The sequence below is a fragment of the Lissotriton vulgaris genome, chromosome 7, assembly GCF_964263255.1.
Source record: "Lissotriton vulgaris chromosome 7, aLisVul1.2, whole genome shotgun sequence".
In the NCBI taxonomy this organism is placed as follows: Eukaryota; Metazoa; Chordata; class Amphibia; order Caudata; family Salamandridae; genus Lissotriton; species Lissotriton vulgaris.
Genome location: NC_141695.1, coordinates 8,604,743 through 8,625,665, shown reverse-complemented (window position 1 = coordinate 8,625,665; position 20,923 = coordinate 8,604,743).

Genomic DNA, 20,923 nt, shown 5'->3' with positions numbered 1-20,923 from the left:
AGTGTCAATGGAATAGCACAAATTTGGGACTGGGTATTATCCACTACGTGGCCTGATAGTGGAGTGGTAGATGAGTAGTTCCATTTCAAATCCTCCTCTACTAAACTAAATGTAAACTAAATTATTTACAATATAAATAAAGACAATATATTGTTACAAATCACTAAAAAAATAAAACCTATTTATCATTTTATTATCAAATATTTTAACAATCTTCTTTCATTTATACATCAATTTGTTTTTATTAAAATATAATTATATTACTTTTAATTAACTCTATGAATCAATTTTAATATTTAATAATGCATAATAAACAATTACATTTTTGACTTTAAGTGTGAATTCATTTTTAATTTAAGCCAGTAAAAAATGTTTTATTTAATTTAATACATTTAAAATAATTAAAGATTTAATTCAAAACGAAGTTAAAATTGCTGTCACATTTTTTATTTTGCTTTACATTTGAAATAAATGTATAAAATTAATGTACATTAATGTTTAACATGAAATATGTTTGCTTTTTGTGCAAGTTAAATGAACTTTTTCACTTTATCGTAGGGAGACTCCATAGTCGGGGGGAAATCTCCCAGTGGTAAAGTAAAGGTAACATTAAAAATGTTTATTAAACTTTTCAATAAATGATGTATTTGATTGATGTAGCATGGCTCATCTGCACTTGCAATGAAATGAGCTGATATTGTATGATCCAGTGACTTGCATTGCACATATGTTGTTTCAGACAGATGGATATTATGAGGGAGATTTACATTAAGTTGCGTCACTCTAGTACCATGCAAGGAGGTGCAAGGGCGACACAACTACTAAGCCACCTTTATCACGCCACGCAAGGCAGCAAACAAAGAAAGAGGAAACTGCCTCTGGATTGTTTTTGTGCAGGAAGATGTCCCTTCCTGCACAGAGGTCAATCCTGTCTGCAGCGCAGGCCCCCTGCACCATGGCGCAAGCGATCCGCATTGGAGCTGTGTGAGAAGCTGGCCTGGTATATGATGTCCATTTATATACGGGGGCACCTTGAACCAGTCCAGACAACCCTTATTGTGATTTAAGAGGACTTAGACAACCATAGAAAGCTCTCCAAGTGGTAGCTGTGGTGAGCAGCCTTCAGGCTTAGTCCAGAAGGAGTGTGAAGCAGCTTGTTTTACCAGAATGCAATCTTATAGTATAGATCAAGTGCAAAAAGAACCACACTAAGTATTTATAAAAATATGTATTTATTATATACTAGCAGCCCGCCCCGGCCTTGCCCGGGGCAGAAAGGGGCTGGGGGCAGCATTGCAGCAGGAGGGGCGCAGCAGAGCGGCCGCTTCTGCCCATGCTTTGTTTCCCCCGATGTCCCGACTTTCATTCTCTGTTCATGGCCCCCGCCCGTCCCTCGCTGCGCACCCGCGGCTGCTTGACTTACCTCATCCACTGCTCCTCCCCGCGCTGCTGTGTTTACCGCTCCACTGCTCCCCTGCTTCTCGCTGCTCCTGACCGCTTGTCCGCTACCTCATCTGCCGCTCCTCCCCACGCTGCCACTGCTCCTCTGCATCTCGCCGCTCCTTTCCGCTTGTCCTCCGCTGTTCCTCCCCGCGATCATGTCCTCCGCTCTTCCTGTTGCTCCTGAACGCCACTCCTCCCCGCGCTCCCGATGTCATCACGCATACGTTGCGGCCGGTGCTACTTTTTAGGGACTACTTTATTTTTTATTCATAAATGTTTTAAATAACGTATATTTTTTATTTTTATATCGCCTATGTCCTTCTGCTTGCCCTGAGGTTTTCATAGATGTCTTGGGTGTTTAGATTGGTGGTGTACTTTTCGAGTTTACCTGGCTCAAAGGACAGACTTCTCTCTTTATAATAGTAGTATAGATTACTCTCTAGTATGTTTAAATATCTCCAACATTGAGATAAACACAATACTTCAGCAAGAAATACAGTAAATAGTACGAAATACACAGAGGGCCCCTGGTGGACCAAAGCATATATTAGGAAAGTGGTATAAGAACCACAACTCGAGTCAGGGCTAGAAATAAGCACACATAAGACCAAATACATGACAGTAAAACCACATAGGTCCTTCAGGAAAAACTGTGGGGGAGAAAAAATAAATTGGAGCATGTAACCAATTTTAACTGTCTGAGTGTAATATTAGATTCCAGATTATCATCGGAGCCCCTAAATAAGTCATGCAAAGATCGTCCTCGCGCAGGGCTCGGGCCAATATTGAATAAATATAATAACTCTACCACCAAAGCAATAACTCCACCGTTGAATGCTTCTAGACATAATGCCCAGGCAGCAGCATTATATGGGGCAGAACTATGGGGCATAGATAGGGTACATAGATAGGGTACAGTCGCTTGCCACTACAGAAAAATACATTTATGAAAGGACTGCTAGTTCTCCCAGTAGGGGCGCTGTTGACACTAATGCACTTTCACCTAAACTTTAAACAGATAGAACATGTGGCAGCACTGAGACATATTCTCTATTGGATTGGAGTATGGACAACGGAGGAACAGGGTCATTATAGAGGAGGTCTTAGGGAAATCTTGAAATTAGATACAAACCAAACTTTCCCTTGGTTGCGACATGTTAAAACATGGTTTGTTAAACTTCGCCTATCTCCATATTGGAATGAGCCGCACACACAACTAGGTAACACAAAGGATGACATCACAGTTCTTTACCATCAAGCCAAATTCTGCCTTTGAGGACTCTATAGATGAAGTCCAACCGCACTTGGCAAAGATAATGTATATAAAATTCCGCTTGAAATTCTTCTAATTAGAACTTATACTTCTAATGGGAGACGGGTGACACGCTGAGAAATAAATTTGCACTTCATGCACTCCAGGCCAGCCAGAACATATTGCACATATCTTGTTCTTTTGCACAGCCTATGCTAAGAATAGGACAAAATGGAATCAGAGATTTGAGGAACCTCCAGGTGTATTGAAAAGTGATTCAATACCTCATATTATTTTTACTGTTAGCAGATACTTACTTGCACTTGGATTTATATGCAAGAACATAGGCCCGAAATTTTAATAGATTAAAATCGCCTGTAAACTGCTTTTACAAAGGTACATTACTTGGATAGGTTGAACATTTTAATAACTTCTTACCTGATCATTTAAAAAATAAGTACATTTAACATACTGGTAAACTAAGATTCTTTACATAGTTGCATGATTGCTGTAATATTTTCCCTCGAGATCAAAGTGTGCTTAATATTAAAATTACTGATTGATAAATAATGAGATCTTGTCATAGATACAAAATTGTTTACTGTTATTTGCTGGGAACATGTGTGCTAAAAAATAAGGTGTAGACGACTAGTACAACAGCTTTTTTTAATTGTGAATTGTTCTGTTATCTATTCTGAATCATTTCAATATAGAGAAACATTGCACTGAAATACCATTTGAAATGCTTTTCAGCTTAAAATAGATTGTGCACTCGTAACAAAAAGAAATATTTTTACATTTGGTTTCATTTGTAACTTGTATAGCCTATGGACGAAATACACTTTATACAACAAGGATTGTGAGCGCAAAATGGGGGAACATAGGTATTTCACATGCATGGCCATGTTTAAAAAAAAAACAGCTCACAGGCATCACTGCACTTGGCTAAAACATTTTTTTTTAAATTCTAATATTCAGGTGCTGACATATAAAGACATTTAGAGACATTGACTTTGCTTCATCTTTTGATATAGAGAGTCCTGAAGAAGGGTCACCCGACCTGAAATTCATTGGGCAAAGGATTGCAGCATTATGAATCACATCATTTATGGTTGAAACATTCAGTAATAAAGATAGAAAATGAACAAAGAATTGTGTTTTGCAAAAGCAAAACAAAGTCAAAGGAAAAGTGTGAATAAACAACATTGAAACCCCATAAAAGAGCATGAACCATACTACTTTTAATTTTGTGTTTTTGGAGTTTTGAAGAAAACCTTTTTGCGTTGGATGAGACGTGAGGCCAACGCGGACTAGTGGGGAACCACTACCAGCACTTAGGTACACAATTAACTAGTGCAACACTGAGGGATGTGTAATTGTGGTACATGGTACATGCAGTCCACAATTTTCTCTCCCCCAGTGTTAACTGCATTGTACATTCAACACTGAGGGAAGCACAAATTGTGGACTGCATGTACCATGATGCAAAGGAGCAAATGTGTTCTGGGATATGATGTCGTGTCCCCTCCCTTTTCCCTGCCCGAACTGATTTTCATGACCTCCTCTATCATCTATCACACATTCCTAATGTTCCTTTTTGTAAAACTTGCATTACGGCACATTGATTATACTTAATCCGAACCAATCCAGAGATTCCACCCTGGGTGCAGAGAGTAAGGCCAGGGTGCGGAGAGTACAGCCTGTAAATTACCTCTGTGAATACCAACAGTCGTAAAGTTATATTTTTGCCTCAGATTGCCTTTGTGAATCATGCCCCTTGTCTTCAGGTAATGTAGCTTTAGATAATCCAGTAGGGGAATCTTGGCAGAACACCCATCCTAGTAAATCGGTTAGGGAGCACAGAGTTAGAGTACACTGTGCACAGTACTTATATAACAGCATATATACACTGGTGTAGCACAATAGTGGAATTGTTTGTTCTTTACACCATTCTTATTTTGCTAATCACTTTCACCTGCTTCTGTCTATTAATCATTGCAGCGCATATATTTTATACAAGAATCACAATAGTTCACAACATCATTGAAAACCTGCCTTTGTATATTTCTTGTGCACCTTTCTGAGTGAGTATGAGTCACTGAGCGAAAAAGTTCTAGATCTGTTACCACAATTCGTGGGGAAATCAGGGTTGTCATGTTCTGAGATTGCCTAAACCATTTGCTACTTTATTAGGATTAGGGGTGGAGAAGTGTGGCTCAGTGATTAGAGCGGCAGACCCTGATGCAGAGGTCTAGCCCGGGACCAGGGTTCAATTCCCAGCCTCGGCCGGTCTTGGGCTCAAAATTCCACGGACCTGATAATTCTCGCCTCGGTGCCTATTCCAATAATGGAGCCCCACTCTGCAACTCTGGGCAAGAGCTTGCTTAATCTCCACAACGGCCCCCACAACGCTAAGGATGCCTGGCCTCCACCTTGGGGGTGCCCAGGAGTGGATGCCTCACAGGGAAAGCCAGGATGGGTTCCACAGAGTTATTCGTACAAGCGCCTTGAGACCCTTGCTGGTGAGTAGTGCGCTATACAAGTATCAATTTACATTTACATATGGTGACATTGTGAGCCTGCAGGTTTATATGCATTAGAGGGTGCATGGAATCAGTCTGGCCCCATCCTGACGTTTACATTGTCTACAAACGAACAGTTCCTACTGAAAAAAAGAAACCATACAAAGCCAGAGGGCAGAGCGCAATGTGCTTAAAAGGCAGTACATGTACCTTTAAGTTGCACATATCCTGCTAGTGTGAAACTTTAAATTAGTTTTTTATTACTGTAAGACCTATCTCTCCCATAGAAAAACATTGGGATTACATTATTACATTTTATTAGTGTAAATCCAAATTGTGAAGAGATAGACTTATTATGTTTGGTGTCGTTGGAATCACAATTTAAAATCACAACTTATGCTGAAGTCTGATTTTAAATTGCAATTCTGGAAACTCCACTTTTAGAAAGTTGCCCTTTTCATACTTTTGGTCCCGCTGCCTGTCTCTGATACAAGTCTGGGATGGTAACAAATGGGTTTTGTGAATTCGCTCTAGACAGCCATACACAATGTGTGCTCAGGTGTGACTTGACGGGCCAGCCAGGCAGGATGGGAGGGAGAAGCTGGACTCAGCCTCACTTACACCTGAAAAGGCTGTGTCATATGCAAACACAAAAGGGCTACATACCCCATGTAGTGATTATCCAAAAAGGACAGTGCACAAGAGAATACAGGTCACTGGTTTACAAAAGTCTTCGAAAATACTTTATTGTTCAGATTCTTTTTTAGAAAAAGCCAGCATCAGCCAACGTGTTTCGTTCCGGTGGAACTTCGCCAGGGCTCAAATATAATATCGTGAGATTTAAGTACAAGGAGTCACTGGTCATGGTAGGCCATGATAATTCATATGTAAAAGATCTTCATCCAATCTTAGTGCAGATAAAGGATTAATATACACCAGAGAATTCTTAAAACACAGCAGATCCTCTCAATCAGATTCATGGGCTTAAGGGAATATGTCCTAGGACCAATAATTGGATTGTTACAAAAATAGAATAGTGAGTCCGGAGGTCAGTATTAGCTATAATGTCACTCCATCGTGACGTGACGCATCTCTCAGATGCGTCACGTTGTTAATACCCAGCACCATGGCGCATCTTTTGTGCTGCTGGCGCAAAAGAGGCGCATGCGGCTTGTAAATCTGCCCCATAGTGCTTTTACTACACTGTAGCTGCGTAAAGGGCCAGAAGATATGTCTCCAGTGACCATGTGTGCCTGTGCCTGTGTTAAAGGCACACATGGTCACTGGAGACACGTCTTCTGGCCCTTTACGTAGCTGCAGTGTAGTAAAAGCACTATACATTTACCCAATGAGGGAGCACTTACTGGATTAGCCAGTAGAAAGTACTCCAGGGCAAATCGGAAAACAATCCGCGCTTATTCTAAGTCATGCTTTTTCTAGAGCCAAGACAGGAAGGGCATGAACTCTGTGCACTTTACAGTCTCCCCCACTTCAAAGAGCCAACTGGGTATACTTACTGGACCTCAGATACCACCACTTCAGTACACTTCTGGACCTGTTAAGACTTTACAAGGAAGAAGGACGGCTGTGCTGTTATAGGACTGCCAATCTGATGGACTGCTGCTTTGCTGGACTCCTGTTCGCTGTGCTGCCCTGCTGCCTGCTGTTCCCCTGCCTGGGTGAGAAGGATTGTAACTGCATCACTTCACATAGAGTGACTCTAAATGCTAGCTGGTTGGCTTCCTTATCTGGAATCTCAGGGACATAAAGGACTTCCAACTTTTTTGTTATTGCACCTCGACTCTACCCTGCCAAGCGATATCACTGCTGTCCTGTCCCATTGGAAGTGAGGTCTAAAGGGCTTGATTCAGTAAAACCCCTGTATCCTCTGTCAAACCGGTGCACTTGACTCTGTTCACCACCATATATGTCTACAATGACTACATCTTGGAATTCACAGAAACGATCTGTAATAGATCACCTCATATCTCAAAGACTCCAAGCTCTTGGTGTACCTGTCTCCTTATACGTCAGGCCCTCACACCCAACGTTGTGTGCCTTACAGGTTTCCATCATATCTCTTCTGTTGTTCAACCTCTCCTTAAACCCTTACCAGAGCTCATTGTATTGTTCAAGCTCACCTTTTAATGCTATGCAGATAAGATGCAAATCCTTCTAAAAATAAATGTCCCGTAAGACAATTGCAAGTTAACACCTGACAACCGCCACTGTACCTTACATGCGTAGATGATCAACAACCACCAAAAGCTCAAGACCACAAAGACCAAGATCATGACCTGCAAATAATGGCACAGACACCAGACTAATGCCAAATGGCCCAAGGAACTCTATGCTCTGCCAACTACATCAAGAGAAGTAAGAAACCTAAGAGTGACCATGGATTCCGAGCATGTCAAGAAGGTCAAAAAGAGCGCCTTCTACACAATGGGAATACTGCGAAGCATCTTCTCATTCCTTGGATACCAACAAAAGCTACAATATGTCCTCACACTCGTAATCTCCAATCTTAACTTTGACAAGTCTATACATGTGCATCCCCAGTTGTATCATACAATAAATAATTTTCAAACTCCTCACTTACACATTCAAGACATTACACAACTTATGCCCCACCACCTGAACCATCGCATCTCTTTACACCATCCACCCAGACCTGCACTCTTTGAGAATCCTACTGGCACAGATCTCACACATAACCAAAACAGGAGCATGGGCATTCCTCTTATATCGCTACTAAAGCATGGAACAGCCTCCCTCTCCACATCAAAGCCTCCTCCTAGCTTAATGACTTCTGCTAAAAGCTGAAGACCTACATTTTCAATTAAACAATCGATTGTAGGCAGAGCTGGGCACACACACCTGCTTAGCACCAGGATACCCTTGTAGGTGATAGTGCGCTTTACTAATACCCACAACCCTAATCCAAAATGTTGCCTCAAGACTCCTTCTCCACCTCATCCGAGGAAACATGACTTCGTCCCACAAGTTCTCCACTGGCTACATAGCGCTTGAAAAGCAATGTTCAAGGCACTCTACATCGTCTACTTAGCCTCCCAAGAGAAAAGATCACTACACCTACAAATAAACTTCAAGCAATACAAACAAAATACTAAACTGTACTCGACCCTTGCACCGCAGATGGTCATAAATGTTACTATAAGAAATCCATAGAAGGCACCGCTTTCTGAGCACAAGTTGCCAGGCTCTGGAGCTCACTACCAGGTAGGATGTATAGCATCAGAGCATTCACAGTCCAGAAGAGAGGTGAAAACATGGTTTCCAAGGTACCAACACCAATCCATAACCCCGGGATAGAATCTGAAACAATAATCACCCCTGCAACTACAGCTACAGTCCACAAATATGCAACAACCTGACCAAACCACTCTCCTGATGTTCAGAAACACTCAAATAGGATTCTTCGCCTGGTGAGCTGTAAAGGGTTGTCCTGCGTCTAGCCTGTGAATTATCCTATAAAGTAAATTCATACATACTCCCTCTTGGTCCTCACTAATAATAAGCCTATAACACTCAGCGGTCCTGTGGCAGAATGTAGTTCAAACATGCTGCATAATAATTCTCTTATATAGCACAACCCTCCGAAACTACTTAAAACAGAACCACTGCAGGTCATGTCAATCACGCAGTACTGTACCAGTCCACAGCAACAAACCAACCATCACCAACTGAAGAGGTAAGAAATAAAAGAAGAGATCTGCCGCACACCACTGTCCACCGGAGGACTCTAACTTAATCCAACATTGCAGGTCCAAACTGGCTATATGCTATGACCGCTTGTTGAGATTTCATCATGAGAATCATATAAGGGAAGATTGTAACACAGTCCATCCCTGCAGATCTCCTGACTTTCTCTCCCCCTAGGCTATGCCTGCTCAGGAGGACCACAAAGACGTCAGAATGGACAACCCTGTGTTTTAACCAACCCGGGCCTTCATTAGGAGTGGCATCTTAATTCCAATGGTACCAGTAAATCCAAGTTTTTGGCCCTATCACTGTACTGAGTTCCACTGTGTTTCCGCAGATCTGTTTATTTTTACACAGAGATTTCAGCTGGTTCAAGCAGTAAAAATCTACATTTGAAAATCTGGGGGAAAATGCTGAATTACCAGTAGAATGGGGCTCAGAAATGCCAATCCCCTTGTTTATTCCTAATTTCTTAGGGGATCTATTTGGTCCAACTAGCAATGGCCTAGATTTTCAATATCCCTGTTATCGGTACTCCATACTCCAGAGGTGGGGAAAAGCTAGGCCATTTTCCAGGCCTCTCAAAATAAAGACCTCAGTTTACCGTAACAATAAGAAACATCATGAAGAGATCTACAGAGCTTATCAAAGCGCAACTACTTACCCGTGAGGGTCTCAAGGCGCTGGGGGGGAGGTGGCAGCTCCGGTGAGTGCTGGGGTTACCCGAAGGGCCAGGTCTTAAGATCCTTCCTGAACTGGGGCAGTGTGAGGGTCTTCGGGAGGTGGAAAGGGAGGTTGTTCCAGGCATTGGCTGCGAGGTAGTAGAAGGACTTTCCCCCCATTCTGAAAAGAGACCAGAGGGAGCAAAAAGAGAACAAAGAGCACAGAAAAAAAACAAGAAAGGCAGAACAGTAGAAGAGCAGAGGGCTTTCCCACTGCACCACCAGGGATCGATCTATGACAGAATATCGAAAGTCAGAATATCGAGATACAAAAACATTGCAACAAAAATATCGATGTCAACAATATCGACATCCTATCTAAAACAAAGTAAGTACAAAAATATCGGAAAAAATATATAGATGTCAAAAATATCGTTTTTAAAAATTGAAAACAATATGTAAAATTAATTAAAAAAAACTTTAAAATATAATAAATATAGCTAAACATAATTTATATTATTTAAAATTAATAAGTAATATACATAATTTAATATAAAATATTAAACAAATACATATAATAGATAATATATATATACTTACTAGTCATTTTTAATAACTATTGTAATAACTTATAAATAATAAAAAATATTATAAATTACAAATTCAACTATAAACATAAAATAATAACATGAATAAAAATTGAATAATTATACAAAACAAATTAAAGAAAATTAATTTACTTTTAATATTTCAAAAATTAATTATATACTACATTAAGTAAAACAAAACAAAAAATATTAAATAACAGAGGAAATAAAATACTACTATCAAAAAGGAGGGAAGAGGATTCAAGGCCAATTCAGTTCCCCTAGTTAGATACTGAATTAATCAAAAGGGAATGGACACTGGTGTCTTCTAAACCTTCGGTTAGTCTTTGAAAACCCTCATAGACAGCCTGATTTAGTCGATGCGGTGTATCTTTTATCCGCCCCGTCAGGCGTCATGGCATATTCATAGGGTAGTCAAATAACGTGCGGTATGCCTGCCTCACCCGAGGCTACCTCTGGTCCAGGTAGAAGTGTCCAGAAATAATAGGAAAGGGAAAAATATAAAAACAGTGTGTCACCAAAAAAGAATTTTTAATGAAAAGGTTGGCACTGTTGTTAAAAAATTCGATATATATGTAATCGGGCAACTAGATTACCATATATCTATATATATATATGGATGCGTCAACATGTTTCAGCTCTATGAGCCCAGCCGGGTCTGTAGAGCTTTCGTCAGGACAAAAAGACAAAAATACATACACAGAAGGTGCTTACACAATTTGTGTAGGTTCCTATAGCTATTATGGAATTTCTTATGCAGTCATCTTAATAGGCGTTCTTAGAGGTAACCAGGGGCAGAGTCAGCACAGGGACTGAAAGCTGGTCCTCGTGGCAAAGACCACTCCTAGCGACTCTTCACTCCTGTAGAAGCCTCTAAGAACGCCTATTATGGTGACTGTATAAGAAATTCCATAATAGCTATAGGAACCTACACAAGTTGTGTAAGTACCTTCTGTGTATGTATTTTTGTCTTTTTGTCCTGACGAAAGCTCTACAGACCCGGCTGGGCTCATAGAGCTGAAACATGTTGACGCATCCATATATATATAGATATATGGTAATCTAGGTTCCCGATTACATATATATCGAATTTTTTAACAACAGTGCCAACCTTTTCATTAAAAATTCTTTTTTGGTGACACACTGTTTTTATATTTTTCCCTTTCCTATTATTTCTGGACACTTCTACCTGGACCAGAGGTAGCCTCGGGTGAGGCAGGCATACCTCACGTTATTTGACTACCCTATGAATATGCCATGACGCCTGACGGGGCGGATAAAAGATACACCGCATCGACTAAATCAGGCTGTCTATGAGGGTTTTCAAAGACTAACCGAAGGTTTAGTAGACGCCAGTGTCCATTCCCTTTTGATTAATTCAGAAATTAAATACTATTCCAACCCCCAAAAAAGCAGTAAAGAAAATGTTGGATAGCGTAGGGGTAAAAATTACTATTCCCACTCCAGAGAGTGCAACAGTAGGAAAAACGTTGGATAGCGTAGGGGTAAAAATTATTATTCCCACTCCAGAGAGTGCAACAGTAGGGAAAGCGTGGATAGCGTAGGGGTAAAAATTACTATTCCCACTCCAGAGAATGCAACAGTAGGGAAAGCGTTTGATGGCGTAGAAGTAAAAATGACTAATCCAACTCCAGAGAGTGCAACAGCAGGGAAAGCGTTGGATAGCGTAGAAGTAAAAATTACTATTCCCACTCCAGAGAGTGCAACAGTAGGGAAAGCGTTGGATAGCGTAGGGGTAAAAATTACTATTCCCACACCAGAGGGTGCAACAGTAGGGAAAGTGTTGGATAGCGTAAGGGTAAAAATTACTATTCCAACTCCAGAGAGTGCAACAGTAGAGAAAGCGTAGGATAGCGTCGGGATAAAAATCACTATTCAAGCTCCAGAGAATGCAACAGTAGGGAAAGCGTTGGATAGCGTAGTGGTAAAAATTACTATTCCAACTCTAGAGAGTGCAACAGTAGGGAAAGTGTTGGATAGCGTAGGGGTAAAAATTACTATTCCAACTCCAGAGAATGCAACAGTAGGGAAAGCGTTGGATAGCGTAGAGCTAAAAAAATTACAATTCCAACTCCAGAGAGTGCAACAGTAGGGAAAGTGTTGGATAGCATAGACATTAAAAATAACATACTTATAAATAAATGTATGTTTTAAAATATTTAAAATATTATTTATTTAATAAATCTAAACTATTTACAAATCCCAATAAATAACTATTTAAAAAATAATTACCAATTAATATTTAATATCCAATAAATGAATTACCAATACACAAATATAAATTTTATATCTACTTAATTACATATCAATTACTTTACACACTATTCCCCTATGAGCACACAACAAACACCAATAATAAAATAATACACTTAACAGTACATAACATCTCAACTTCATTGAATATCATACAAGAAACCAAGTCCAATGCGCTTACATTTAAAGTCATGTGATAAAAACAGCAAATTCAACATGGTCTGTATGTGCAAGTAACTTCAAAATTAGAAGTAACAAGTTTTAAGTTCATAAAAAAGAGTTGCAATCGGCGACTCTACAAAAGGTAATTCTATAATGTGTGCAAAATTTAACTATTTGTGCAAATTAAAGCAATGTGCAAAATCAGCAATTCATATTACAAAACTTTTCAAGGCAGGTTCAAAGACACTCTTGAGTGGACTTCATATTAAAAAGAACTACGGTTGGCTTCTCTAGAAAAAATAATTCTATAATGTGTGCAAAAAATGCAGTTATTTGTGCAAAATAAGGCGATGTGCAAATCAGCAATTCACAGTACAAAACTTTTCAAGGCAAGTTCAGTGATACTCTAGAGCGGACTGCAGATTTAAGAAAGCAACTGACTCTAAAAATTACTTCGTCACAGCTTAACCGTAATAAATCTTCAAAAGCTAATTCAAAGTCAAATTGGTCAGTATTACGAAAGTATGGCATTAAAAAATGTTTGGTGTATTTAACATAAAAACCACAAAAAAGTGTAAAGTGCAAAAGGCTTTGTTTGCCACCATGGCTACAAGGACAGTTTAGGTGCTCCAAATTCCTATTAAATCCTATTGGGAAGCATAATAGATTTTTAATACTCCCGTCCCTGAACTGGAACAGCAAAGTCCTGTTCCATCTACTCATCTTTCTGCACAGATAACTTTCGGGTAGATTAGGCCTGTCACTTGGTGTGAAAAATGATAGATACCTTAGGACTGCCGGTTTTGTGAGGTCTTTCTTTTCTCTTTCACAGTTGTAGTGGCTATACAGGGCCCTTTTTACTAGGTTCTTATGCGAGCAGTCTATTATGTGGGGAGATGTAAATAAATGTCCCTGCTCCACACTCCGTAGGCTTTTTTCCACCGCCGCGAGCCACAGTATCTGGGTGGCCCGGCCACATTTCAAGCAGTCCTTAATGATGTCACGGGTCAGGGATGCGTCTTGATTCCTCCATATTTTCAGCCAAAACAAAGCAGGTCTGGATTTTATAAAGTCCTCCGTGTTTTTAATGCGTAGTTCTTGGTGGCACAAGTAAGTTGGGACAGAGATAACCCCCCAAGATCTTCCTACAAAACCGGTTCTCCTCTGTTTGTATGTTGGCACAGTTTGTATAGCCCCATACCTCAGCGCCATAAGTTCCTGTGGGTAAGCATTGGGTCTTGTAAATATGTAACATTGAAGCGATGACCTCAGCGCTTTGTGGTTGGCGGACAGAGGTAACAGAGTTTATGGCTTTGCTCAGTTTGTTTCTACCTTGTGCTACATGCGGTTGCCAAGACCCAGAATCAGCAAATAACAAGCCTATGTAAGGGAAAGTGTTAGTGCACTTTAAAACATTGTCCCCTATTGAAATACAGTCGATCTTATGCTTTTTTGGACCACAACACATTATAAATGATTTGTTAAAATTTGTACAGAGCCCCAGATCTGCCATGTAGGCAACAAATCCTGAAATTAAAATTCGTAGTGCATTGGGTGTGCGGGCCATAAGTACTGCGTCATCCGCGTAGAGGGGAGCTGCAAGTGGTCTGCCATTCACTTGCGGCACATCAGATGTCAATTTACACACAAAGTTGCTTAATTCATTTATGTACAAGATAAAAAGCAGGGGGGCCAAGACACACCCCTGTCTGACCCCCCTGCCAATTAAAATATCACTGGATACCTCGCCTAGGGTGTTCAAACGGACGCGGGCTCTCAGGTCACTGTGCAAATGAGCCAGGAAGTGAACTAAAGATTCATCTAAACCATAATTCAACAGAACTGTCCATAAACGGGAACGGTTAACAAAATCAAATGCAGAACTTAAATCCATAAAACCTAAATAAAGGGGGGATTTTTTAGCAATTGTGTACTTTGCCATTACTAAATTTAAATTTAGGCACTGTTCCACGGTGCCCACGTTGCTTCTAAAGCCTAGCTGGCATGGATGTAAAATGGAATTTTCTTCTGCCCAAATACTAATCCTACTAAAAAGGACCCTGCCTAAGATCTTCAGAGTGTTATCGATCAAGGATATTGGTCGATAACAGGCAGGATCCAATCTACTGCCCTTTTTGAAAATGGGCACGATGGTGCTATTTAACCAGGTTACTGGCGGGGGGGGGTATGGGATAGATGGTTGAAGATGTTACAGAGTAGTGGCGCCCAAAATTCTGGTTCCGATTTAATTTGGTCGATGGATAGACCATCGGGGCCAGGAGCTTTGTTCCCTGCGCTAGCTGTGATGGCATCTTCTACCTCCATTAGAGTGATGTTAAGAGGGGTTAAGGGTGGGACGGGGCCTGTGGTGTTTAGTGGGGCCTCATATATTTTCGAGAAATGTTTCACCCACTCGTCCCCAGGTATATTACAATTTATCGGGGTGATGTTGGTTCCCAGTGATCTTAAACTCTTAACCTCACTCCAAAATCCAGTTTCAGCGCCAAGATGCTCCCTCCGGAGTGAACGTTGCGCTTTAGAAATACCCCCACAAATATCACAAATATCACATCCCTCAATGTAGCAAAACGCATAAGGGAATCCCAGTGTTCTTGTAATAGCTCCTCTGTCCTTCTTTTAAGTACAGTTTTATAACTAGCCCTCAGTCTCCTCACAGCAGACTGGTCACGTGGGACCATTGTAAGGGCTGCCCTAAGATCGCGATTGGCTTTAGAGCATTGGGAATCGAACCACTGTGGTTATTTATTGTCGGTGGTTCGGGTTGGTTTCGAGATCTAATTTTTTATGGCCTTACTGAGGTCCATAAACGCCTCTATGATCGTGTGTTCGGAGCTGTCGGTGGAAAGACAGACTGACACTAGTTGGGGGTCTATCCTAACAATACGTGCCAAAACTTACTTATTATCAACCCCCTCCAAACCACCCTAAGTCTGTCTGTGGAGACTGCTAAATTTTGTGCGCTAATTTCTCTCCTTGTCCCCGTTTTTTTGATAGATTTTAAGTTTATTAGTATCGGGTAGTGATCACTGTAAGGGACGTCAACCACCTTGGCCTTTAGTAGGAGATCTCTTAAGATCGAGGATAGAAATACATAATCTATGGTGGTTGAGCACCCTCGCCCTACATAGGTGGCTTGTGGTTCTTCAGTCCCTTTGCTTTTCACCTCATCCATAACGTTAACTAGGTCGCGAGAGGTTATGTGGTCAAGTAGTTCCATGCCTCTTTTACAGCTAGAGGTTCTTGAGTGGATGTGGGCATTGAAATCACCCCCTATACAGATACCATCAAAGTTGCCATATTTATGTCCTTCCACAATTTCATCTATAAAATCAAATAATCTTGTGAAATTCGGATTAGGATGAGTTACAAAATCATTGTTATAAAAATTGATTATACATAACTTTATCTTGCTAGTATATGCCAACACCTGAAAACTCTTGTCATTAACAGGTAATAGTTCGGTTTGAACTCCTGCCGTGATTTTAGCCCAGATAGTTAGACCCCCGCTTGGTCGGCCCATGGCTGAAGGGAATGCATTCTGGTTGTAACAACTGTACCCTTCCAGGAATAAAGGGCTAGTACACCATGTCTCTTGCAACATCAACACATCAAAATTAGTGACCCACTCTATCCACTCTTTAATTTGTGTTTTGGTGAGGAGACCAGCGATGTTCCAACTCAGGATGATCAGGTTGTCAGTAGATGGTAGAGTGTGCGTGCCCTTGGAAGATGTTAAGAGTGTGATTGGTAGGACCGATAATTCTGGTTCATTGGGGGCCAGTGATTTAGTACGACATGGTATTTCAACAGTGGAAACGGTTACGAGTGGTTGGTCAATTTGTGATGTTTCCAAAGTTGGTGTAGGTGGTGGTCATTCAAAACTACTCATGTCCGATAGGATACTAAATCTGTTGAACAAGGGGTAAGGTGATGGTACTTGGTTAAATGGTCTCTGGGGGGGCCTATAAAAATAGCCTAAGGGGAGTAAGGTTATGACAGTCGATGGACCTGAATAAATATTGTTGTTATTCAGTATGTATTTTGCTGTCCCAGGATGGCGAAAATTGAGCACAATGAAGTCGCCATTGATGTTCTTAAATAAGGGACCAACCCAGCTTACCCGGCGGGCTGACAAGATTTCATTTGAAATGTCATGACCCACCCCTTTGTGTTTACGCAACCAGTATATACATTTATTGTTTAGCTGGACCCAAGACTCGCCTTGCCCTTCTTTGAGTGGTGGAACGCCGGCTAGGACTAAGACATATGGGCAAGCATCTGGTGGTAAATGCAGGGTGGGTCCCATAGTCTTCACAGGCCTTGGTGTGGCAGCAGGCCCTTTGTCAGGGGCAGTAGAGGTTGCAGCCCCTGGTTTAGGGACCACAGGGGTGGGAATATCCTTAGGGGGTCCGCTGGCCGTGCTAGTGATGCAGGTGGAGCTAAGGGGTGCAGCTGTCGTGACTGTGGTTTGCTGTGGTTTCTTGTTGGATGGAATTTTAGCAGTGATGTTGTTTTTCGGGGTAGCGGTGGGTGCAGATGTTGGTGTAACTATGCTACTGTTGGCAGTGTTTGGCCCTTTGCCCAAATTATCCTTACAAATAGACTCTATGTCTTTCAATAGACGATCTCCCCTCAGTAGATCAAGGCTAATTTGTCCCTTCCTTTTTACGTCATCTTTCTTAACAAGATTTTCCAGTCTATCTAAACGTTTAAAAATAGTATTAAATTGCTTGATCATTTGACTTTCCATCTGTTTAAAAATAGTGTCTATGATAGTTTCAATCAAGTTCCCATTAGTTTTTGGTTGGCTGATGCTATCGAGTAGTGACTCTGTCTGCGTGCAGACAGAGGTATGGTCTTCATTTACCAGGGTTGTTCCCACCTAGCAGTGGTTCTAGAGTGCTAGCTGGTAGTGGTTGTTTTGAGATAATAATCGTGGGAGAAAGTGGGGGGGCAGAATTTGCATTTTGTAGAGATGTCTCAGAGAGTGTAGTAGCTAAGCCCATTGACATCCTCCTCTCAGTGTTAGCAATCTCATTAGTTACCATGTTAAAGGCATTCTCCAGCATGCTTTCTAGGGAACTTTGGGTCACAAAAGACCCTTCGATAGCTGGTACCACATTAACAGTGTTTCTTTTCCCCATTTCGAAGGTGACACTAACAGACTCACCTAATACAGTAGCTGAGGGGGGTGGCCCAGCCTCTTTTGGCCTCTGAGGGCCACAGAGGGCCCGCCCTTTGCCCGGGCTTAGCCCGGCGTCACCCGCGCGCATCCCGTGATGTGCGGACCCCCGCTGCGTAAGAGCGCCTTCGGGCGCGTGCAGGGCGTCGGCGGCTTCCTGCCGCAAGCACTGCTGGGACCTGTAGTCCCCCTCATTCGGTGGTCGTGCCAGATGTCAGGAGGCTAACGGTGGCAGAGAGGGACCGGTCGGAGTGCAGGGAGCCAGGTGTAAGATTGAGCAGCCCCCATGAACAGTTTCCAGGGCGAGGCAGAGTTCCAGTAATCAGCGTTCCACCGCTGATGAATTGCGGTGTTTACAGGTATCACCCGCTCTGTCGAGGACCCCCGCTGCTTAAGAGCGCCTCCGGGCTCGTGCAGGGCGTCGGCGGCTTTCTGCCGCAAGCACTGCTGGGACCTGTAGTCCCCCTCACTCGGCGGCCATGCCAGATGTCAGGAGGCTAACGGCGGTGGAGAGGGACCGGTCGGAGTGCAGGGAGCCAGGTGTAAGATGGAGCAGCCCCCGTGAACAGTTTCCAGGGCGAGGCAGAGTTCCAGTAATCAGCATTCCACCGCTGATGAATTGCAGCGTTTACAGGTACATTCATAAAAAATAATTACCAATTAATAAATATTACTTACCAATTAATTATTAATTAACAATAATATAATTACCAAAAACAATAAATAAAAAAGTATTACTTAATTACATTTAAATTACTTCCCACCCTATTCCCACCCTATTCCCCTATGAACCCATAACCTGCTACAGAACATAATTATCAATTAATCAATTAATTAAAATAAGTTACTGATTATTAAAAAAGAATTATCTATTAATTAAATATTAATTTATAATTCCTAATAAATTACGAATTAATTCACTATAATTAAATTACTTCCCACCCTATTCCCCACCCTATTCCCCTGTAAACCCATAACCCGCTACAGAACATAATTATCAATTAATCAATAATTTAAAATAAATTACTAATTCATGAAAATGAATTACCTATTAATTAATAATACATTTATAATTCCCAATAAATTACTAATTAATTTACTATAATTAAATTACTTCCCACCCTATTCCCCTGTAAACTCATAACCCGCTACAGAACATAATTATCAATTAATCAATAATTTAAAATAAATGACTAATTCATAAAAATTAATTACCTATTAATTAATAATAAATTTATAATTCCTAATAAATGAATAATTAATTTACTATAATTAAATTACTTCCCACCCTATTCCCCTGTAAACCCATAACCCGCTACAGAACATAATTATTAATTAATCAATTAATTGAAATAAGTTACTAATAATAAAAATTAATTACCTATTAATTACAAAGTAATTTATAATTCCTAATAAATTATTAATTAAATTAGTATAATTAAATTAGTTCCTACCCTATTCCCCTATAAACCCACAACCCGCTACGGTACTAAAATACAAAATTTACTTAAATTACATAAAAAAATACATATTAAATACATAATAATATACATAAAAATCATGTAAAAATCGATATTAGTAACATCGATATTACTAACATAGATATTAGTAACATCGATATTACTTACATAGATATTAACAAAATCGATGTTACCCTCGATATTACTTACATTCGATATTACTTACCTTCGATATTACTACTTCGATATTATTGTACTTCAATATTAACAATTCGATATTATGACTGCCTACCCCAGGGATAAGTCACAGGCAGGAGCCTGCGGGTGGAGGAGGGCCTCGAACCGTCAGCACAACGGAGAGCTCAGGGCTCAGAGGGCAGCACTTACTGGTGGAGCTGTGCGCAGGGAGAGCAGTCACACTGACCAGGTCAGGGGTCTAGCATCCATCACGCTGCCAACGGCTGCGTCCCATAACACGATGACCAAACCTCGGTGGTCATCTCCCTTGACAAGAAAACACTTCCTCTGTAGCATCAAAACAAAGATAACACCTTCCATCCACACTCCTTGCATGGTTTACTGTGCTGCCCACGCAGGCAAGCGCTTCAGGGTCCCACACAGGGGTATGAAGCACTATATTAATGTTAACATACAATACAGCCTGATTCAAGAGTCAAGAAAAGGAAAATGGTGCTGAGCCCCATCAATCCCCAAGTCTGGGGCCGCAGTCTAACTCTGACCAAGCTGCTTAATGTTAGTTAAATCCAGTGCTTTACTCTGAAAGCACTATAAATACATTTAAGATTATATCCAGCATTAGACTCTCTACTGGTAAACTACATGAATGCCGCTTGTCAGCCTCATGTGAGTCTCATGTCAGCCACACTGGAGCCTCGTGTCTGTCTCATTGCAACCTCACTGGAGGATTGTGTGAGCCTCATGCCAGTTTCATGTCAACTTCACTGGGGCCTCATGTGAGTCTTATGTCAATGTCGTGTCAGCCTCATGGCTTCATGTCAGCAGCACTGGAGCCTCATGTGAGTCTTACGTCAATGTCGTGTCAGCCTCATGGCTTCATGTCAGCAGCACTGGAGCCTCATGTGAGTCTTATGTCAACCTCATGTCAGCCTCATGGCTTCATGTCAGCAGCACTGGAGCCTCATGTGAGTCTTATGTCAACCTCATGTCAGCCTCATGGCTGCATGTCAGCTGCACTGGAGCCTCATGTGAGTCTTATGTCAACATCATGTCAGCCTCATGGCTGCATGTCAGCAGCACTGGGGCCTCATGTGAGTCTTATGTCAACATCATGTCAGCTTCATGGCTGCATGTCAGCCGCACTAGGCCTCATGCTAGTCTTATGTCAACATCATGTCAGCCTCATGGCTTCATGTCAGCCGCACTAGGCCTCATGTGAATCTTAAGTCAACATCGTGTCAGCCTCATGGCTTCATGTCAGCCGCACTGGGTCCTCATGTGAGTCTTATGCCAACATCGTGTCAGCCTCATGGCTTCATGTCAGCCACACTGGGTCCTCATGTGAGGCTTACGTCAACGTTGTGTCAACCTCATGGCTTCATGTCAGCCGCACTAGGGCCTCATGTGAGGCTT